The sequence below is a fragment of the Canis lupus genome, chromosome 1 (assembly GCF_011100685.1).
Source record: "Canis lupus familiaris isolate Mischka breed German Shepherd chromosome 1, alternate assembly UU_Cfam_GSD_1.0, whole genome shotgun sequence".
Classification (NCBI taxonomy): Eukaryota; Metazoa; Chordata; class Mammalia; order Carnivora; family Canidae; genus Canis; species Canis lupus.
Genome location: NC_049222.1, coordinates 101,539,191 through 101,556,756, shown reverse-complemented (window position 1 = coordinate 101,556,756; position 17,566 = coordinate 101,539,191). Strand labels below are relative to the sequence as shown.

The following is a 17,566-nucleotide window of genomic DNA, read 5'->3' as shown; positions in this document are numbered from 1 at the left end:
ATCTCTCTGGTGGAGACCTGAACTTGCAATGCACGGCAACAGCTCCCCAGTCTCCATATCCACGCACGACCCCTCTGCCAACGCTTACGTCAAGTGCCTACGTCAGACACATCTACCCTGCTGCACAAGGGAGTCCTGACTTTCCTAGCCTTGCTCGTGCGTGGCCTCCCCACCTCCGGGCTCGCACATGGATCCTCCAGCCCCGGGGTGCTCCCTCCTCGCGTTGAGGCCCCGTAGCACGTGGCCGCTGGTGCTAAGTTTAAGAAGGCCCCAGAGGGGTTGGGCGATGTGCATGCACCGCGGTGCAGGGGCTTCCGGCGTCCTGGTCCTGGCAGTCACTTTGCAGCTCGAGCATCCGTCCTCACTCCAGGATTGCTAGGAGGTGAGGTGCACGGGGAAGTTATGAGTCGAGCCAGGGCCTGGTTATGGGACCTGGCACGTGCCCTGACCCGCCTCCTGAGCCTCGACTTTTCCGGGCATATTAGGGACGGTCTCGCCCCTGCCCCTTGATCCCACTGTGAAGACGGTCTGAGGCGGCTCCGAGGCGTTTCCCTGGGTCTCGCGCACTCTTCTGGAACGTTCCCCACCGTCGGTTGTTCAAAGGGAGAAAATTACATTACCCAGAAGGCTGTGCTCCGCGTGTCCGGGCCAATTACCGCCCAGGATAGGGGCATTTCTGGCGGCCTGCGCCGGCGGGGCGGGACTTCCGGTCCCTGTGACGCGTCTGTCTTTTACCAGTGTTGGGCGGGTCCTCCCCGGTTTCGGGGTCTTTGGGCGGTGGCGGGTGTTTTGTCCGAGGCCGGAGCAGAGAAGGTACCTTGGTGAGGACTGTAGGTCCAACCTCTGTGTTTTTGCGAGCCTGAGACCCATCCCTCAACTTCCGTAACGGATGTCCCGTGAGTGCCCGCGGAAGCGCAGGTCGCTGTCTCTTCAGCCCTGACGCGAGGCCATGGTCTGCGGGTGCATTTGCACGGGGAAACTGAGGCTCGGAGTGTGACAGTCCGCCGGGGTCACTCTGCTATGGGTAGAAAGGGTGGCGGTCGGCCGCGTCCGGCAGGCCCCTCGGCCGCCGCCCCTGCGGGTCCTGCCCCGGGCACGGGGTCCCGTGATGGCGGCAGTGTGGATGGAGCCGGCACCGTTGAGTGGACTTTGCTCTGGGCGCTGCTGCCTCTGCTGTGGGTGCCTGTGCTGCCGGGGTGTGCCTCCTGGGCAGGTTGGAGGCCGGAACTGCCGTCCGATTTCTTCTTCTTCCTATCGTTTGTTTCCAGCAAGTGGCGTGGGCTTGTCACTTCATCCCAGTCCTACAGCTGTGGCGGGTCTTTGGCAGGTGTCCAGTCACTGCACGAAGGATGGAAGGTGCCTCCTGCCAAGGGCTCCCACACCTACAGATCCAGCCCCTGCCCTGACCTGCAGGTATCAGCCCGGTTCTCCTGCCGACCTCCTCTGGCCTTGTCTTCTTCCCAGATGCATCAGCCTGACCACAGCCTTGGTCCTTGGCACTGGCCTTTGCCTGGGCTACTGCCCTTGTGACTTTGCAGGGACTCTGATCCTTCTGCCCTGTGCTCTGATATCACTCATTCGGAGAGAACTTTCCTAGCAGTTCAGTCCAAAATGGCCCCTTTCCTACTTACCCATCATCTGGTATTTTTGTGCAGGGAACCTGGTAGAATTAAGCATGGTGATTGAGCTTGTCTAGGACATTGTCGGAATAAAGAGAAAACAGTAACAAAAAGGAATGTGATAGCTGGTGTTAACTAGTTTTTGTGGTGGACTGACAGGCAAGCATAACATCTCACCTCATTTAATCCTCAACTCCTCTGAGTTGTGTTATTATCACTGTTTTGCACAAGAACAACTTGAGGCTTGGAGAGCTTTCGTTACCTGCCCAAAATTACTGCAGCTCTGAAGTAGTGGAAACAACCAGTGTGTCGACATTCATAGCCTGTATTTTTACTCCTTTCTCTACAAAAAGCAGATAGGGAAGCCTGGAGGCACACCTGAAGTAATCTTAGTAAGCCAAGCAGGCTTCCTTACGGTAAGTGGCCTTAGACATGAGGTGGGGATGTGGCATTTTAGCAAGTGGAAGTATATGGACAATAAAAGGTACATTGGTTGTTGAAGGAGTCTCCCGAGGACCTGTGTGGTTTCCGTGGCCCCTGTATCCCCATCTGCTGAGACGTACCCTGGGAGGGCCAGACTTTGTGGTCATTTGCTGAATGTTCCATCATATTCTCAGCAAGGACAGACACTGTGACAAATCAAAGGCTGTTATTGCCACAGCCTGCGTTGTCCTCAGCAGCTTCTATCCTCTGGGCCTGAAGTATTCTTTCCTCAAGGATACCTGCTGTTGAGACTCAGGTGGGCCAGTTTGAGTTGCCTCAGAGTTACTAAAGGGAGTGAGGGGAAGATGTAGGAAAAAGCAATGGCTCATTGTGGATTCTCCCACACAGTCTCTGAGGAACAGAAGGCTTTGGGACCCCATCCAGGCCCTGCCACTTCCCAAGCAGGTACCACCACTTCATCATCACCCAGGATAATCAGTGAGTCTCAGCTGCTGTTGCTGTAATTATTATTGTTGCTGTTTTCATTATCTTTGTTACTTTTTCCCATTCCTGTGGCATCTTAAAGCCCTTACTGTTCTATGCCTCACAGTCCACATAGGAAGGTCCTGACCTCATGGTATTCTCCATTGGCTCCCACATAGGAGGCTCTGTCTCTCTTTTTTTAAGATTTTATTTATTTATGAGAGACAGAGAGAGGCAGAGACACAGGCAGAGGGAGAAGCAGGCTCCATGCAGGGAGCCTGACGTGGGACTTGATCCCGGGTCTCCAGAATCAGGCCCTGGGCTGAAGGCAGCGCTAAACCGCTGAGCCACCCGGGCTGCCCAGGAGGCTCTTTTATGCTGCTGTATTCCAGGCAAAACAGCATCTCTGCCTCTTTGAGTCCAGCGCAGAGCTCAGCCCTCACAGGGTACTTGGTTACTCTGCTCCCTTGCCATCAAGAGAGATGGACTCTGATTCCTATCAGTAGCCCCAAGACCAACACACTGCCTCTGACTTTTCAGATGCCTGTGACCTTTGATTATGTGGCCGTGACTTTTACCCAGGAGGAGTGGGGCAGCTGGATCTGGCCCAGAGGACCCTGTATGAGGAGGTGATGCTGGAGACCTCCAGGCTCCTGGTGTCTCTGGGTAAGGCTTCCCTAACTCTGCCATATGGGAAATCTGTAACCTCCTCCACTCCACTCTCTGGCTTCAGGCCTGGCTACTTATGAAGGCTGCTGTAGCCATCCTGTCCTCCTCCCCACTTCAGTCATTTTCTAGACTCCTCTTTTCCTGCCTACTCTCTTGTGTCTTAAGGAGGGTTAGGCAAGAAACATAGTTTGCTTTTGGTCACAACCAAAGGAGAAGGATGTGCTGGGAGAAGATGGAGGTATCTCACAGAACCTGAAGGCAGGAATTCCAGCTGGGTCCCTGGGGGACTGATACAGCAACTTATAAAAGCACAGTTATGCCCTGGCTACTGGGGCTATCTTCCTGGCTTCTCTCTGTGGGTTTGCTTGTGTCTGTCTTTTCACAATGAGTTTTTCTACCACTGCTATTTTGCAGCAGGAAGTGGCTGCCCAGTCCTTGCTGTGTAAAGGCCCCATGTTCCTTGTCTTTACTTCTTTCTGTATGCTGATACTGTTCCTCTTCACTCATTCATTACTCCCAACATGCCATCCTTGGCAAATGAGGAAAATGGGGTCACTATGTGAGTCCCTCATAAAGCTTAATCTGTTCAATTTAAAAGACACATCTTCATTGTGAAAAGCTCTCCTCTGCAGTTTTTGGTGGTACAAGTCCTTTCTTTTGTGAAATGTTGGCCAGAATAGATGGTGTTTTCTATTTGTGCACATGTCTCTATTTGACCAAATTGCTAAGTGCGATTCCCAGTTTTTTCTTCTTAGTGGTTCATAAAATGGTGTCACCAAGTCTGCTTCTCCCCCTGACCCCCGTTTCCTGAGGATTGAATCCTCCTGCTCACATCCCCCTCTCACTGTTTCAGCCTCCTTGGACTCAGGTTGCTGGCCCCACATAGGAGTGTTTGCTGTTTTCTTCTTGCTGTAGTGTTTAGGAGATCAGGGTCTTTTGTTTCTCCATATAAACTTGAGAATCAGTTTGTTGATATCTACAAAATGACTTGCTGGGATTTTGACTGGGATTGCATTGAATCTACAGATCAAATTGGGAAGAACTGACATCTCAATAATATTGAGCCTTTCTATCCATCTACATGAAATATTGCTCCATTTATTTTGTTCTTTGATTTTGTTTATCAGAGTTTTGTAGCTTTCCTCATGTAGATCTTGTATATATTTTTTTAGATTTATACCTAAGTATTTCATTTGGGGAGTAATGTAAATGGTAATATGTTTTTAATTTTAACTTCTTTTTTTTTAAAGATTTTATTTATTTATTCATGAGAGACACAGATAGAGAGAGAGGCAGAGACACAGGCAGAGGGAGAAGCAGGCTCCCTGTGGGGAGCCTGATGTGGGACTTGATCCTGGGTCTCCAGGATCACGCCCTGGGCGGAAGGCAGGCACTAAACCACTGAGCCAATCAGGGATCCCCAATTTTAACTTCTATTTGTTAAGTGCTGGTATATGTGAAGGCATTTTGTACATTAACCTTGTATCCTACAATCTTGCTATAATTGCTTATTAGTTTTAGAGGTCTTTTTTCTTTTTATTCTGTTGGATTTTCCATGTAGATGATCATGTCATCTACAAATGAAGAATTTTGTTTCTTCCTTCTCAATCTGTATACCTTTTTCTTGTTGTATTAATTGGTGCTTTCAGCTTAATGTTGAAATATGGTTAGAGAGAACATCCTGCCTTTTTCCTGATCTTAGTGGGAAAACTCCAAGTTTTTCACCTTAAAGTAGGATGTTAGCTATAGGTATTTTTGTAGATACTCTTTATCAAGTTGAAGACATTTGCCTCTATTCCTATTTTGCCAAGATTTCTCTCTCTCTCTCTCTCTCTCCCTCTCTCTCTCTCTCTCTTTCTTTTTAAATGAATGGATGTTGGGTTTTATCAATGCTTTTCTGCATCTATCAATATAATTGTGTGGTTTTCTTTAGCCTGTTGATATGATGGATTATATTAATTGATTGTTAAATTTTTATCCAGGTTTGTATATCTGGGGTAAATCCCACTTGGTTGTGGTATATAGTCTTATACATTGATGGGTTTGATTTGTTAATATTTTGTGGGGGATTCTTTTTATGTCTATGTTCATGAGAGATACTGTGTATACTTTTCTGTTATGTGTTTAGTTTTGATATTAAGGTAATGCTAGCCTTATAGATTGAGTTAGTAAATATCCCCTCTGCTTCTATCTCTGGGAGAAAATGTAGAGACTTGGTATAATTTCTTCCTTCAGTGTTTGGTAGATGTCACCAGTGAACCCAACTGGGCCTGGTGCTTTATGTTTTGGAAGGGTTTTTGTTTTGTTTTGTTTTTAAGATTTATCAATTTATTCACGAGAGACACAGACAGAGAGAGGCAGAGGCACAGGCAGAGGGAGAAGTAGAAGTAGGCTCCCCAAGCAGGGAGCTCAATGCGGGACTCGATCTTGGATCCCAGGAACACGACCTGAGCCAAAGGCAGGTGCCCAACCACTGAGCCACCCAGGCGTCCCTATTTTTTGGAAGGTTAACTATTGATTCAATTTCCTTAATAGATATAGGCCTATTCAGATTATCTGTTTCTTCTTGTGTGTGTTTTAGCAAATTGTGTCTTTCAAGTAATTGGTTCCTTCATCTCAGTTATCAAATTTGTGAGGATAAAATTGTTAATAGTATTCCTTTAATTTCCTTTTAATGTCTATGGGATCTGTAGTGATGTCCTCTGTTCTATTTCTGATACTAGTAATTTGTGTCATTTCTTATTTTTTTCTTAGCCTGGCTAGAAGCTTATTGATTTTATTGATTTTTTTTTTCTTTTTTACAGAACTAGATTTTGGTTTTGTTGATTTTTCTCTATTTTCTGTTTTCAGTTTCACTGATTTCTGCTCTAATTCTTATTTCTTTTGTTGTGTTTATTTGGCATTTAATTTACTCTTTTTCTTAGTTGCCTAAGGTAGAAATTTATTTAACTATAGATCTTTCCTTTAAAAAATATGCATTCTGTGTTATAAATTTCCTGCTAAGCACTGTTTTGCTCCATCCCACAAATTTTGTTAAGTTGTATTTTTGGCTTTTTAGTTTGTTTAAAGTTTATTTATTTCTTTTTTTAGAATTTCTACACCCAATGTGGGGCTCAAACTCATGATCTCAAGATCAAGAGTCACATGCTCTTCCAATTGAGCTAGCCAGGCACCCTATATTTTTGTTTTCATTTAATTCAGAATATTTTTTACTTTCTTGAGATTGCTTCTTAGACCCATGTGTTATTTAAAAGTGTAAGTTTAATCTTTACCTATTTGGAGATTTTTCAGTTATTTTTCTGTTATTAATTTCCGGTTAATTACTTTATGGTTGGGGAACAGATATTTTATGATTTCTATTCTTTTTAAAATTTGTTAAAGTGTGTTTTTATGACCCAGAATATGATCTATCATGGTGAATGTTCCCTGTGAGTTTGAGAAGAATGTGTATTCTGTTTTTGAAGTAAACTGTAGATGTCAGTTATATCCAGTTAATGGATGGTATTTTTGAGTTCAGCTACATCATTACTAACTTTCTGTCTGGATCTGTCCATTTCAAAAGAGGGATAGTGTGGTCTCCAGCTTTGATAGTTTAGTCATCTATTTCTCCTTGTCATTTTCTCTGTTTTTGTGTCACATAGTTTGAGATACGTTGCCAGACATATACAGATTAAGGATTTTTATGTCTTCTTTGCAAATTAACCTCTTTATCATTATATAATGCCTTCTTTATCTGTGGTAACTTTCCTTCCTTTGAAGTCTGCTCTGTCTGAAATTGTATAGGTATACTTCCTTTCTTTTGATTAGTAGTAGCATGTTTTATTAACATATTAGTGTATTTTTCTCCATTCATTTACTTTCAACATGTACATGTCTTTATATTTACAGTGGATTTCTTATAGACAATCTCTAGTTGGGTTTATTGTGTGTGTGTGTGTGTTTTTAAAGATGTATTCATTTATTTTAGAAAGAAAACAGTGGGAAGGGCAGAGAGAGAGAGAATTTCAAGCAGACTGAAACCCTGAGATCACAACCTGAGCCAAAACCAAGAGTTGAACACTTAACTGACTACACCACCTAGGCACCCCTGGTTCTTGTTATTTGATTCATTCTGACATCATTTCTTAGCCTGGCTAGAAGCTTATAGATTTTATTTATTTATTTATTTATTTATTTATTTATTTATTTATTTTTTTTTTACAGAACTAGATTTTGGTCTCTGTCTTATAATTGAAGCATTTAGAAGAACATTGATGTTCCAAGTGATGTTGATTTTCTGGGATTAGTATTTACCATGTTTGTCACTGTTTTCTATTTGTTGTCCTTATTCCTTTTTTTGTCTTCCAGCCTTTCTGCCTGGAATAAACCCTTCTCTTTACTCAGAGTACCCAGCCACTCTGCCTACCTCAGACTATCAATGATCAGGGATTCCATTTGTGAAATGATGAAAACCAGGTGGGGTGCCATCACCTATGGAGTATTTAAAATCTCCTGATGCCCAGACTTCACCCCAGAGATTTTGTGTAAATTAGTCTGTGGTGGCAACCAAGCGAACCAGATATGGCTGATGTGTGGAATATCAAGCCCCTGATTGGATTTATTAGAAAGCACCTTTAGGAGTTAGGTCCGAATAATGTTCGGATTCTACAGGATGTAGATCAAAGGGAATTGGTGGTTATCTATGGAGCCAACACTAATGTCTACAGTTTTGGGGGCCCAACTATGGTGTTTTATGTGCTGGTTTCCAAGTCACATCACTTTGCATGGATGGGAGCAGCTTCTCTGTGAGGCCTTCTCCAAATCCTAAAGTTCCAATCTAGATTGAGAGGTTTCTTCTCACCAGAATTTCTTGTCCTTTCTCTTTCTCCATTAACAGGCTGTCCTTTGCCCAAACCAAAGCTGATCTACCCATTGGAGCACAGCCCAGATTTATGGACATTAAAGTGAGGCCTCTCCCCTAACTCCTGCCCAGGTAGGTGCCAACAGTTGGCCAGATCGGGGTTGTGGCAGCTTGCAGATAGCACAGTGATTACTGCCTCTGGAATTTGTGGAAGTTGTATTATTGTGGCCTCTCTAGAGGCTTAGGATCCATTGAGCCTTTTAACCACCAGTCTTTTTTGTGCTCCCCAGTCTCCAGTGCTCCTGTGGGCATGTAGGACCTATTAGATAATGAGTTCAGGTTCTCAGCTCCAGCTGGTTGGGCTTAAAAACTAGCTGTGACACACAGCAGCCTTGTGGCCTGTAGAAGGTGCATGATCTCACTGTGCCTTTATATATAAATTCAGACAATGTAAATCTAGCTGCTCTAACAGGCATATTCCAGAATCTTGGTGGCTCAGCATATGAAAAGTACTTTTCTTACCCAGGGACCATGTAGGTCAGTTTGGAGCTGTGTACTACATAGTTATTGGGGAACCAGGTACCTCCCATCATCAGCGTAAGACTTGCACATTGTCCTGGCATCTTCTAGCTAGCACAGGGGAAATGAGAGAAGAAAGGAGGATGTCATACCCACTTCTATATACACTATTTCTCCTCACATTCCACTAACAAGACATCTGGGGCTGGGAAATGAGGCTGAGCTATGTGTCCAAGGAAAGGAACAAATGGTTCTGTGAGTGTAGTCTGCTATACTCTGTCTCTAAATGAGTCATTGAGTTTTTTGAGGATGTACCAGATTGTTCATGAAACTGGTTCACACTGGCCCTGGCCCATAGTGAGTAAATGGCTCAGCAAAAGTAAGCTGCTAGCGTTATTCACATAATACTATTAGTCCTAATGAATAATGACAGTATCTCACATTTCCTTCTGAACTACAAGGAAACAAACTATATTCTGCATCCCACCCTTTCTCACCTTCTCCATACACCCATTCTCCAGATGTCAGGCCCTCAGAAGCACTCCCTTGCTCCATGTCTTCGTGCCCCCCTTGTTTGCTTAAACTTCAAGGTAACATTTTGCCTTCTATTCCCCTAATCTGGGCTGCTGAGGCACTGGGGATGTCAGGCATGGTAACTGGTGCCACTGCAGATCACACCTTTTCAGGGCAAACTGGCTTCTTCTTTTCTGCCTCTTCTGTTACTTTATCCATTCTCTGCTCAACATAAAAATATGCCTGGTTACATCACATTAGGGGGAAGTAAATTAAAAAGGCTTATGGCAAAAAAAAAAAAAAAAAAAGGCTTATGGCTCTCCAGTGTCTTCACACTGGTATCAACACTGCTTTCCCTGTATAACCAATCTTGGAAAAGTTGTCTCATTCTTGCAAGAGATTTCTACACTCGTGTTCCATTCTCCCATTTACTATTATTTTCTTGCACTTTTTTAAAAAAGATTTATTTTTATTTATTTATGATAGACCTAGAGAGAGAGAGAGACAGAGGTAAAGACACAGGCAGAGAGAGAAGCAGGCTCCATGCCGGGAGCCCGACGCAGGACCCGATCCTAGGACTCCAGGATCGCGCCCTGGGCCAAAGGCAGGCACGAAACCGCTGAACTACCCAGGGATCCCCATTTTCTTGCACTTTTTGAATGAGCTGTAACTCATATTCTCTATTGTGCAAAAATCTTAAGAGGTCAGCTTTATGAATCTTTGTATATGTGTAAACCAATATAACCACCACCTATGTTAATATTTAATATATGCCATAGTGCCCCCTTATTTGTGGTTTTGCTTTCTGTGATTTCAGTTACCCAACGTCAACTACAGTCCAGAAGCAGATGATCGTCCTTCTGATGTATCATTAGAAGGTCACCAGTAGCCTCATGCTATGTCACAGGCCTGTGTCATTCACTTCACTTCATTTCATCATGTAGGCATTTTATCATCTCACAGCATCACAAGAAGGATGAGTGCCATATAATAAAATATTTTGAGAGACCACATTTGCGTAACTTTTATTACAGTATTTGTTATAATTATTTTATTATTAGTTACTTTTGTTAATCTTTTATGTGCCACATATATAAATTAAACTTTACTATAGGAGTGTATATATAGGAAAAAAACATTTTATATATAGGGTTGGTACTACTTGCACTTTCAGGGATCCACTGGGGGTCTTGGAACATATCCCCCACAGATAAAGGGGACCGCTGTACAATATTTCCAGCACCTCGTCAAGGTCTTGTGCCTTCAGTAGCCCCTTCTGCTAGGTAATCCCTATTGAGACCATCAGCATGAATTTGCTTTGACTATCGATTGTTTCATCTGTATTTCTGTCTCCTTTTGACCATTGTTATGTCTGTGAGAGTCTTTTCATGTGGTTGCATGTAGTTGGAGTTTGTTCACTCTCAATCTAGTGTAATACCTCATTGTGTTGAAAACTGCTGTTTATTTATCCCTTCCCTTCTGGGCAGGCATTCTTGTGGTTTTCAACTTAATGCTGCTGAGAATATTCTTGTTACGTGTTTTGGTGCAGATAACCACTGATTTCTGTTAGGAGTGGATTCTTTCTTTTTGAATTTTTTAAAAAAGATTTTATTTATTCATGAGAGAAAGAGAGAGAGAGAGAGAGGCAAAGACACAGGCAGAGGGAGGAGCAGGCTCCATGTGGAAGCCTGATGTGGGTGGGACTCGATCCCGGGTCTCTCGGATCATGCCCTGGGCTGAAGGTGGCGCTAAACTGCTGAGCCACCCGGGCAGCCCAGGAGTGGATTCTGTGTGTTTCCAGGACAGGTTGGCTTTGTTGGAAACTGCCAAGCAGTTTTCCCAGTTTCACATGTGAAAGTGGTAACATCGTTCTCTTTGTGCTTTGAGGCCCTGTGAGGGGGTTCCTCCGTACCACAGCCCTGAAAGTTTTCCATATAGTCACTGCTTTGGTCCTCATTTTCAAATACAGCAGTGATAATGTGTGATGGCCTGAAGTTTACTGAATGGTCCTCCAGTGGCTGGCACTATGTGACCACTTCACAGGCACTTTCTTATTTAACCTCCAGGACAGTCTGTGAGGCAGAAACTGAGAGTCTCTCAGTTTTTCAGACGAAGAAATTGAGTTGGGAAGAGCTAAGTAATTTGTTGAGTATCAGCTCACTTGGTACAGGCAGAGTTTGTGCCAAGTGTTCTGGCTCCAGCTAATACTCTTCACCTCCATGCTGTGTGAATTCATAATGCAGCAGACTTTTCAGATTGTGTCATAAGCATCTGGTCCTCTTGGAGTCTCTGCCCCTAATCTCCCGGGACCTTCTTTGTCTTCTTATTCTGATTGGCTCTAATGTTGGCTCATCAGGCATCTCATGGACTCTTCTTTTTACTCTTCAATACTCTTCAAGATTAATCCACATATTCTGACGCTGTCAATTTATATGCTTCCTAATTAGGTCCCAGGTGTGTATTATTTAACCCCATTATGGGATTAACCCATAAATAACCTCAGTGTCTGGCATCATACTGAATGTGGTTCACATAGTTAACATGGTAAATGCAGGATTTCATTTCATCCTCACAGAGTCCTACAGGCCAGGCTCTATTTTTAGCTTTCCTTTTTAGAAGACAAAACGAGGGCTTATGGAATTTGAGTGCCTTGACAGGTGCCACAGGGCTAATCTTGAGTTCTTGTGGAGCGTGGGCCTAGGGTTTTGGTGGTTAGACACCATGATCTTAACCATAATTTTGCTGTGACCTCTAACTTTTGTTTAGTGGACCTCAGGTACAAATTTTGATCATAAACCTTGGTTTATGACAGATTGTCATCAGTGATTCACAAATGACCTTAGTTAATTGATGTATTTACTAAGTTATTTACTCATTCATTTCTTTTTGAAAATAATACACTTAACATCACTGAACTCAAGAATGAGACCTTTAGTTATACCAACTGTCTAGTCAGTCTGGACTGCTATAACAAGAATGCCAAGAGTTCTGAAGACAGTTTAAGACTCAGGTGCTTGCAGATCTGGTGTCTGGTTGGGGAGCTATTCCTGGTGTGCAGATATGAGTCTCTTCTTCCATCCTTAGGTGGCACTGAGAAGACCCAAATGCTTTTGTGTTTCTTGTGAGAACACCAATCCCAAGTCGGGGCCACACTCTTACCAGTCCCATCCTCTTGCATTGTAGGTTCCTTGAGTCTTGGAAGACTCTGCCTTTGTTCATTCTGTTAACTAAGGCTGAAATGGCTTTCTTGTTTTATCTTTACAGCAACTTCTTGTACTCCCTCTCTGGGAACCCTCCTTGATTTCTTCCTGGCTGCTGTGCAGGCTGTATCAGGTGCCCCTTCACTGGCCTCTTATAGCATCTGGAGATGTTCTTGCTTTGAGCAAACCCAACACATGCAGTGTCATTACCCTGTGTATTTGTCCCTAGTTGCCAGTATGTCCCTCACCTCTCCTCTCACTCTGGTTTCCCCTCAAAGGTTTCAAGAATTCAAGATCCAAAAAGAAATTTCAAACTGGATTTCAGAGATTTGAAAACATGGCAGGCATGGAGCCACTGTTTTCATCTTCTTATTTCTACTGAAATGGAAATTTTACTTTTCTGTGTTGCCATCTGTAATAAGCCCTGCTGTACCTTGTGTTCCTTTCAGGTTATGGTACAAAACCCCAGACCACAGAGTTTTCTCATTCTCACCTTGCCTTGTCTGAGGAAGTCTCCCCACAGGATCAACTGACTCAGCAAACTCTGGGGGATAGCTGAGGCAAGGCAAGAATCAGGATAGGCTATCAGAAGTGCTGGAAGGCCAGTTGAAACCAGGGATAGACCCCCAAACGGAGAAGCTCCCTGGGAACATGAAGCCTGAACATGATGGTTTAGGGACAGATGATGGTCTACACTCAAGGACTGTGCAGGATCTGATCCCCCCAGAACACGTTCTGCACAAATGTGACCGCAAGGATGACTGAAAGATCTCTTCATTCATGAACGGAAATGTCCCTATAAGTGTAAGGAATTTGGGAAAGTGTCTACGAAGAATTGCTTTCTAGTTCAACATAAGCAGATGCCCACTGGAGTAAGGCCCTATGAATGCACTGAATGTGGAAAAACTTTCAGCAAGAGCACACACATTCTCCAGCACCACATCATTCACACGGGGGAGAGGCCCTACGAGTGCAAGGAGTGTGGAAAGGCCTTCAACTGCATGTCACGCCTTACACAACACCAACGGATTCACACTGGAGAGAAGCCTTATAAGTGCAGTGAATGTAGAAAGGCCTTCACCCACTGCTCCAATTTAGTCTTGCATAACAGAAGCCACACTGGAGAAAACCCTTTGTGTGCAAAGAATGTAGGAAAGCCTTCTGTGATACGACAAGTTTCCTTCGACACTACATCATCCATACGGGAGAGAAGCCCTTTTGAGTGCATGTAGTGTGGGAAGGCCTTCAACTGTAGGTCACACCTCACCTGGCACCAGCAGGTTCACAATGGAGTGAGGCCCCTTGAATGTAATGAATATGGGAACGCCTTTTGCGACAGCATGGACCTCATTCAGCACTACAGCATCCACACAGGAGAGAAGCCATTCAAGTGCCTTGAATGTGGGAAGGCCTTCTACTGCCAGTCACACCTCAGGCATCACCAGTGGAGTCACACTGGGGAGAAGCCCTATATATGCAGTGAGTATGGAAAGGCCTTTACCCACTGCTCTACTTTCATCTTGCATAAAAGGGCCCACACTGGAGAAAAACCCTGTGAATGCAAAGAGTGTGGGAAACTTTTAGCAATTGATCAGATCTCATCTGGCACTTTAGCATCCACACTGAGGAGAAGCTCTATGAGTGCATGGAGTGTTGTAAGGCCTTCAATCGCCAGTCATACCTCACAAGACACCAGTGGATCCATAGTGGTGAGAAGCCCTATGAACGCATGGAGTGTGGCAAAGCCTTTTGCCAGAGAGCAAACCTCATTCGACATGCCATTATCCACACTGGGGAGAAGCCTTGTGTGTGCAATGAGTGTGGAAAGGCCTTTACCTACTGCTACACTTTCATCTTGCATAAAAGGGCTCACATTGGAGAAAAACCTTTTGAGTGCAAAGAGTGTGGGAAAGCCTTTAGCATGAGGAAAGACCTCATTCGACATCAGCATTTATGCTGGAGAGAAGCCCTATGAGTGCATGGAGTGTGGGGAGGCCTTCAGTCGCCACTCAAGGCACCAGCAGATTCACAGTGGAAAGAAGCCCTACGAATGCATGGAGTGTGGGAAATCCTTCTGCTGGCGCACAAGCCTCAGCTGACACTCCATTATCCACACTGGAGAGAAGCCCTATGAGTGCAGTGCGTGTGGAAAAGCCTTCAGTTGCAGCTCCTCCCTCCCTCAGCATTAGAGGATTCATACCGGGAGAAACTCTGTTAGCACAACGGAAGTAGGAAGAACCTTCACAAATGGGCAGTCCTTAGTCACTCCCTGATAGCTTCTATTGGGGAAAGATTCTTGAATGTAACTACTGAGGAAACTTCTTACTCAGAATCTGATCATTCATATCAAAGAGAAATTCCTCGATTTCCTTCCGGACAAAAAATCCTTCTGTTGCAAGATATCATTTGTCATCTAAGGAGTCATACTGGAAATCTACCCCAGTCTAGAGCCTTATTCTACATCTGAAAATTTATCCAGGAGTGTGATCCAGTCATTCTTATGCACTTCGCATAACCATCAGCCACATCTTTCTCCTCAGTGTACACTGAAAAACTATCTCAGGGATATTTAAACAGAGGAGGAGAAGACATAAAAGAGAAAGAAATGTAAGCATGGTTTTTTTTCAGACTTCTGTGACAAGCCTATAGCAGTTTGTTGTTCCTTATCTTATTTGACGGGAGAGAGTGTTGTTTCAGAGATGAGAGAGCTTTGTCCACTTTATCTTACATATATTTTCACTGCTGTCCATTGCCAGGACAGTTGAACATTTAGGATGTGTCTGAAAACATTTATTTTAAGTCTTTGTTCTGTGGCATCATCTCTACCCTTGAGTAGCATGAGTCTTAACAAGAAATATGAAGGCTTCACTTATGAAATACTGTTATATTTCAGGAGATACAATGGGCCCATGTACCACACTCTTAAACCTGATTTTTTATTTTTTTTTATTATTTTTTTTTTAATAATTTTTTTAAATTTATTTATGATAGGCACACAGTGAGAGAGAGAGAGGCAGAGACACACACAGGCAGACGGAGAAGCAGGCTCCATGCACCGGGAGCCCGATGTGGGATTCGATCCCGGGTCTCCAGGATCGTGCCCTGGGCCAAAGACAGGCGCCAAACCGCTGCGCCACCCAGGGATCCCAAACCTGATTTTTTAAAATAAAATATTTTTTCATGTGTATTTAACTACCTACCACTTATATACTTGCTCTTAATCTACTTGTTTTTTCTGTGTAATGAGGATGGCAGTGTAGCTGTGTGAACTTCCCAGATGAATATGAATTCTTCCTTCTGATTGCAATTCCTAAGCTTCTCTAATCCTCCTTAGAGAGGCTTCTCCCAAGTCCATGTCAGTTGTCTTCTAGGGGTTGAATGAGAGCCTAAATAAAATAAAGCACATAGCTAAATTAAGCTAAAAAAAAAAAAAAAGATAAACTCAGAAAAAGCACAGAGAAGGAATCTCATTTTTAATCTTGCGAAAGATTGCATGAAGATTCACTAATGAGGAAATTGACTAGAAATTTAACGATGAAATGGGCATGTGCACATTGCAGGTATCTGTGAGTTTCACAGTTGTTACCATGGCCTTAGTCCTAGTATAACAACTGACTAGTACCCTTTATCAGGGTCTTTTGGAATTCCTTCCTTGGTATTTTTTTGAGCTACCCATGATAGTATTACCTCACATTAAGAAATATGCTGTGAAGAAAGATGTTAAAATAATCATGCATTCACTTTGAACCCTCCTCAGGGCCTTTTAAATCACCACATGTGTACTTTTGTATTGCCATTGTAGGCCAAGCCACTTTTGTTACATTGATTCATGGCATTATGGTGAAACAGTCTCTTATTCCTTTTCATGTCATGTGTAAGAAGTCTTTTTTTTTTTTAAATTATTTATTCATGAGAAACCCAGAGAGAGAGAGAGAGAGGCAGAGACACAGGCAGAGGGAGAAGCAGGCTCCATACAGGGAGCCTGACATGGGACTTGATCCCAGAACTCCAGGATCACACCCTGGGCCCAAGGCAGGCGCCAAACCGCTGAGCTACCCAGGGGTCCCCCTCTTGCTGGTATTTTAATGAACATACATTAGTCTATGGATCATTTTGGTGATAATTGGGCATCTTTATTATGTTGATTCTTTCAGTCCATGAACATGGTATGTCTCTTCATTTATTTAGATCCTTTTTTATTGTGTCAGTATTTTATAATTTTCCACTTGTAGATCTGGATCATATTTTGTTAGTTTTTTTCTAGGCACTTTTTTTTAGAGTCGTTATACATCACATTGAGGGTGTTTTGTTTTGTTTTGTTTTTTACAATTTTATTTATTTATTCATGAGACAGAGAGAAAGAGGCAGAGACATAAGCAGAGGGAGAAGCAGGCTCCATGCAGGGAGCCCAATGTGGGACTCGGGACTCGATCCCAGTACTCTAGGATCATGCCCTGAGCCAAAGGCAGGTGCTCAACCGCTGAGCCACCCAGGCATCCCTCATATTGAGTTTTTAATGTCAGTTTGCACATGATCACTACTGTTAACAGAGAAATATGATTAGTTTGCTATGTTGCCCTTATTTTCTTCAACCTTGCTGAAATCACTTATTCTAGCAGACTTTTTTGTGGATTCCTGAAGATTTTCTTCTTAAACAATAATGTTATCAGCAAATACCTTTAGCCTTCTTCCTAATCTGTATCTCTTTCATTCCCTTTCCCTGTATTTATTGTACAAGCTAGAACTTGCAGTGCAATGTTGAATACAAGTGGCAAAAGAGGACATACTTGCTTTGTTAATAACGTCAAGGAGAAAGCATTCCTTGTTGACCATTAAATACAATGATAACTGTGGGTTATTTTGTTTTACTTTTTTAAAAAACTTAACTCCAGGGATCCCTGGGTGGCGCAGCGGTTTAGCGCCTGCCTTTGGCCCAGGGTGCGATCCTGGAGACCCGGGATCGAGTCCCATGTCGGGCTCCCGGTGCATGGAGCCTGCTTCTCCCTCTGCCTTTGTCTCTGCCTCTCATCTCTCTCTGTGTGACTATCATAAATTAAAAAAAAAAATTAACTCCAGTATAGTTAACATGCTACATTATATTAGTTTCAGGTATACAATATAGTGAGTCAGCAGTTCCGTATATTACTCTTTGTTCATCAAGATTAGTGTACTCTTAATCTCCTTCACCTAATTCACCCATTCCCGCTCCCCCCATCACCTCCCTTCTGATAACCATCTATTTCTTATTTATAGTTAGTCTGTTTTTTGGTTTGTCTCTCTCTTTATATAGATATTCTTTA

General features: G+C 43.4%; 1 pseudogene; it reads left to right on the top strand.

Moving 5' to 3' along the window:
* Window positions 1-420: 420 nt before the first annotated feature.
* On the top strand, window positions 421-15,281 carry LOC102155579 (annotated as a pseudogene).
* Window positions 15,282-17,566: the final 2,285 nt, after the last annotated feature.